Source organism: Artemia franciscana, chromosome 3, assembly GCF_032884065.1.
Source record: "Artemia franciscana chromosome 3, ASM3288406v1, whole genome shotgun sequence".
Taxonomy (NCBI): Eukaryota; Metazoa; Arthropoda; class Branchiopoda; order Anostraca; family Artemiidae; genus Artemia; species Artemia franciscana.
The window spans coordinates 50885668-50891667 of NC_088865.1; the positions used below are offsets into that span (position 1 = coordinate 50885668).

Genomic DNA, 6000 nt, shown 5'->3' on the forward strand with positions numbered 1-6000 from the left:
AGCATATGATTTCCAATCCAATGAGCTCCCTCTGGAGATTATACAACCATCCTTTCCATAAAAACCTTATATGTCCTTAAGGGCATAACTTACAACCCTTACACCAAGAGCTCTGGGGGGTATTATTCTCAAAGACACAATTTTCAGACCTTTCAACAATGCTGAACAAAATGGCTATTTCAAAATTTTGATTAGATTTGTTTTCAATCGAATGAGCCCTTTTTGAAGTTTCTACAACAACAAATGGCCATCTCGAAAATTTCTATCAGATGCATTTCAGAAAAATACAAGACATTGGGGGGGGGTGTATTCACCTTCTGATCACTGAATCTTAAAAGAGGCACTAGAACTTCTTATTACTAATTCAGTGAGCCCACTCTGAAGTGTATATGATCATCCTTTCTATACAAACCTTATATGCCCTTAGGGTATAACTTACAACCCTTGCCCAGGGGGCTGTTGGGAGTTTTTCATGCTCAAATACAAAATTTCTGGACCATTCAACTACAAAAGGCTAAAAAGCTATCTCAAAATTTTGATTGGATTTGTGGACATGAGAGAATTTGTTGGTTGCCCTCCAATCACTTTCAGCTATTAAAAAGAGTGCAACCCACTTCAATTTCAAATTGAATGAGCCCTTTTTGAAGTTTCTATGACATGTTCTTTGATGCAAAGTGCCCTGGTTTAAGACTGAAAAAAATACATTGTACCCACATTGCTCTATACTTAGGCAGCACTATTCCACTGCCTACAAAACCTTATATGCACCCAGGGCACAACTTACAGCCCTTGCCGTGAGAGCTGTGGGGGAAAGAGGTGTTGTGATCCTGAAAATATCATTTCTGGACCTTTCAAATGTTGAACAAAATGGTTATTTCAAAGTTCTAATTGATTTTTTTGGGGAAATGGGATGGGTATTAGTTGCCCTCTAATCACTGTCAACTGTTAAAAAGAGTACTAGCCATTTCAATTTCCAATTGAATAAGCTCTTTTCAATGTTTCTACAACAACAAATGGCCATCTTAAAATTTCTATCAGATGCCTATCAGGAAAATATGAGGTGTGGGGGGAGATATCCACCCACTGATCACTCTCAATCTTAGAAAGGGCAATAGAACTTATTATCACCAATCCAATGAGCCCCCTCTGAAGTTTATATGATCACCCTTTCTATATATACCTTATATGCCCCCAGGGCATAACTTAAAACCCTTGCCCTGAGGGTTGTCATTCTCAAAGACATAATTTCTGGACCTTTCAATTATGTTGAACAAAATGGCTCTCTGAAAATTTTTATTGTATGAGTTTGGGAAATGATGGGCATGGGAGGAGGGGTTAGTTGGCCTCATCACTTTTGAGTAAGTATCAAAAAGGGCATTATTGCTTTCAATTTCCAATCAAATGAGCTCTTTTGAAGTTTCTACAACAACAATTGGCCATCTCAAAATTTCTATCAGATGCATATTGGAAAAATATGAAGTGTAGGAGGGAGGGGGGAATTCACCCTCCAATCACTCTGAATCTTGAAAAGGGCAATAGAACTTCTGATTACTAATTCAATAAGCCTCTCTATATGATAATCCTTTCTATATACATACCTTACAAACCCCCAGGGCATAACTTACAATCCTTGCCCTGAGGGCTCTGGGGGGAGGGGGGTGTCACCCTCAAATGCATACTTTCCAGATCTTTCAACTAAATTAAACAAAATGGCTATCTCAAAATTTTGATTGGATGTGTTTGGGGAAATAGTGGGCATGGGGGGGCTAGTTGCCCTCAAACTACTTTTGACTATTAAAATGGGCACTAGCCCTTTCAATTTCCTTTCAAATGAGCCTTTTTTTGACGTTTCTATGACAACAAATAGCCATGTCAAAATTTATATCAGATGCATTTTTAGGAAAATACAAGGTGTGTGTTTGAGGGGGGGGGTATCCATCCTCTAATCAACTTCTTATTAACAAATAGTGGGTGTGGGAGGTGTGTTAATTGCCCTCTAATCACTTTAAACACTTTGCTGACTAACTTGGGTACTTAGGAGTTTGCAAAACTATATACAGGTGGGTTTTAGTAAATCTTGCTTGTTCAATATCCTTCCCTTGTGGTGGCATCACTGCTGGATTCAAAAAGTTTGTTGACATGATCTTGTTGCCTCACATGACTATACCATTCTCTCTATTGTTGTGTCTCCTGTGCAGCTCAGCATATAACTTTTGCCTCACTTCCTAATCAGCTTTTAAGACATCATTTCTGAATTGCTTAGTCCTTTTTCTTTCAAGGCTTTTGAAAGATGGCCTTTTTAGTTTGAAAATTTAGGAATGAAAACATGAGGGTATTGAGAGTTAACCAAATGGGTTGATGTAGGGTTAGCAAACCAGCAGATGTTCAAGACATTGACATTCCTTATTCCATATTTAATAGCCAAGTCAGGTACTGTTACACATACTGAGCATCCCAGGACATAATTTAGTCTCTGGACTTTTTCCTAAAAGTTATATTTTCCTAACCAAACCCCTTTCCAAGACAGCCAAAAGTAGCTAAATCAGAATTTTACCCCATTATGTACAAAAGTTTCCTATATTCAATTTAGTTGGTCAAATTCATAATATTGTCAAGATTCTATGCATACTTGAAATACACAGAGCAGTTGATCATCCATAACAATTCAATTATGTTGTCTAGTGGTGTATTGACAGATAAATACTGGAGACACTTTGTGCTTCATTTAAGCAGAAGATCTATTTTGCAAGGTTTCACTTTTATACTACACAGGATTTAAAGGTCATTGCCCTCTAGAGCAAGGAGGTAGGCCTACTTCAAATTGCCTTCATAGGACATAGGCCTACTTTACTCTGTAGATCTATCCTTGAAAGTCACATTTTCCTAACTTAACCCCTTTCCAAGACAGGGAAAATGGTAAATATTTTGCAGTTCATATAGCCTAATTGACTTACCAATAAAGTGAAAATACCAGTCAATACCTTTTTTTTATGTTCTTTACAATATTATAATTGCTTCTACCTCAAATTCAAATTTAAGCATTTTATGAGCTCTTAAAATAGGCAAATTTTCCATTAAAGTATGAATTATTGGAAGTTTTTGACAAAATAATGCTACATTTTCTCATTGCTGTTTTCTTGGTCATTTTCAAGCAAAAGTAGGACATTTATTAAGAATCTAGATACAGGTGTGAAGCCTTTTGTTTTTGGATTTTACAGCCTGCAATTATCCAGTCAAGTCATTGCCCAATTATTAACTTGATTTCTGTCTAACTTTTTACCCTCTTTGAAGTAATTAGCAATTGTACTTTTATTTTTTTTTTTTTGTAAAGAGAGTTTGCTTTCCACAGCAAATTAGAATTATCCTTGATATTAGGGTGTTTATCCCCCCCCCCTTTTCAGGATAAAGTACAGCTTTCAATGGATCAATTTTGGAAACTATCTCAATGTTTTCACAATAGAAGAACTACCCCCCCCCCAGCACCCATATTGCATTGTTAACCCTAAAATTTCTATTTCAGTGGGATAAAATAGATTAATCACTGGTTCTAAATTGCTATGAACATAACCTGAGCCTAAAAGTACTTTTGAGGCTTCAGTCTTCTTCCCCCTCATCTGCTATAATACTACAGATTAAGGTTAATCTGTATTTTCTGATGTACATGCTTTTTGCCTTTGTTTAGCTACTAAATAAAAAAAGTACTACTTTATATCTTATAAAATATTTATATCTTTATAAAACTATCATTTTTCATTAAAATCAATGTTTTCACAATAGAAGAACTACCCCCCCCCCCCAGCACCCATATTGCACTGTTAACCCTAAAATTTCCATTTCAGTGGGATAAAATAGATTAATCACTGGTTCTAAATTGCTATGAACATAACCTGAGCCTAAAAGTACTTTTGATACTTCAGTCTTCTCCCCCCCCCCTCATCTGCTATAATACTACAGATTAAAGTTAATCTGTATTTTCTGATGTACATGCTTTTTGCCTTTATTTAGCTACTAAATAAAAAAAAGTGCTACTTTATATCTGTTGTTTTGAAGGTTTTGGGCCCCTCCCCCTGAAAAAAATTCCTGTATACTTGCCTGTATAGACCTATCATGTAGGCAAATTTCAGGGCCCTCTAGAGGGAGAAGGAGTTGAGGTAGGTACTTCAAAATACCTTCCTGAGATAAACCTTAACCTTTAGACCCATCCCTGAAAGTTTTGTTTTCCTAACCTAACCCCTTTCCAACTCCAAGATAGTCAAAAGTCACTAAACTAGAATTTTACCATATTTTGTCTAGTACTTTCCAGGCTATAGGCCAATTAGGCTTACAAGTAAAAATTTTGGGTAAAATTCTAGTTAATTGACTTCTTGCTATCTCAGAGAGGGTTTATGTTAGGAAAATGAAACTTTCAGGGATGAATCTACAGACTAAGGTATGTCCCAGGAAGGTATTTTGAAGCAAATACCTAAACTCCTTCTCCCTCTAGAGTGCCCTGACCTTTGATGACCTTTAAAAATATGTGTCTTATAAAAGTGAAACCCTGCAAAATAGATCTTCTGCTTAACTGAAGTACAACAAAATTGTTTTCAGCTTCATAACTTGGCTCAATTCCATTTTATAAGGTTTTAAAGATATGCTAATACATTTCCTAAATTTTGAAAAAAACATTGATATGGCTCAAAATTCTACTCAAATAATGGGAATTGCATTTTCAGAACTAAAGGCAGAGAAAAAGCAACTAGTAACTGAAAATTAAGGTAAAATGTTGTATTGTCAAAATTTCAATAGATATAGATTTGTCATGTAGGCAAATTTCAGGGCCCTCTAGGGGGAGAAGGAGTAGAGGTGGGTACTTCAAAATACCTTCTTGGACCATACTTAAGTCTGTAGATTTATCCCTGAAAGTTTCATTTTTCCTAACCTAAACCCTTTCTGAGATAGCAAGAAGTCAATTAACTAGAATTTTACCAGAATTGCATTTTCAGAGCTAAAGGCAGAGAAAAAGCAACTGGTAACTGAAAATTAAGGTAAAATGTTGTTTTGTCAAAATTTCAATAGGTATTGACCTGACCTGTAAGAAAATTTAAGAGATCTCTAGAGGAAGAAGGAGTAGAGGTGGGTACTTTAAAACACCTTCCTGGGATATAGGCTAGGCTACTTTAACCTGTAAACCCATCCCTAAAACTTTCATTTTCCTAACCTAACCCCTTTCTGAGATAGCAAGAAGTCAACAAACTAGAATTTTACCACCATTAGGCCTATATCTGGAAAGTGTTGAATGTGGAATACAATTGTACAACTCTTTTGTTATAGCCTAATGTAGGCTAAAAGGCAGGTGTTCCTTTCTCACATGTATGATCAATGAAGGATATTGAAGGTACTTACTGGATGGTAATCATTTGCACCAGTGATACAGCCAGGCAAATATTCAACCTAGGGTTAAGAGATAAGCTTGGCTGGCATATTAACAAAGTAGACTAGGCCTATGACTAGCTTGGTCTTAGCCTAAACATAAATAACTAAAAAAAAATATTCACCTTGTTCAGGCATTTAATAAGCCAAACATAAATAACAGAATGCCATGAGATAAAACAAACCCAAGCATGAAATTTTTATTCCTAAAACATTAATCTGGAAAATTGTTTGTTTAATAAATGCTGATAAATGTAAGGAGTATGTTTTTTGCTTTAACTAATTCTACCAGAATAGATAGCAGTAAAAACAAAAGCTCAGTCAAATCTTTTTTGCCTTTCGTTTTACGTATTTTGTTTTTTACATCGTACTCAAGAGGCAAAACAAACTACTTCAGCAAGTACTACTTTGGAAGTAGTACAAAAATTAAAAAAAGACGTTCGAAAATGTTTCAATGATTATATTGATTCTGGTTCAACTAGAAATTTGAAATTTTTGTCCGAGTTTTCATCTCAAAAAAGAATAGTTATCCATATTGTCGCTAGACAGCTTAAATTACATACCAAGTTTATTGTTTCAGAAAACAACAAA

General features: G+C 35.5%; 1 protein-coding gene across 2 annotated transcripts in view; it reads right to left on the reverse strand.

The window, feature by feature from the left end:
* Positions 1-5674, reverse strand: part of LOC136025379 (serine/threonine-protein kinase 10-like) — a 114827-nt gene extending 109153 nt beyond the window's left edge. For both annotated transcript variants that reach the window (XM_065701361.1, XM_065701359.1), the window contains exon 1: positions 5535-5674. The gene's annotated coding sequence lies outside the window, so the exon portion shown is untranslated. The remainder of the gene's footprint in view (positions 1-5534) is intronic.
* Between the last annotated feature and the right edge of the window lie 326 nt (positions 5675-6000).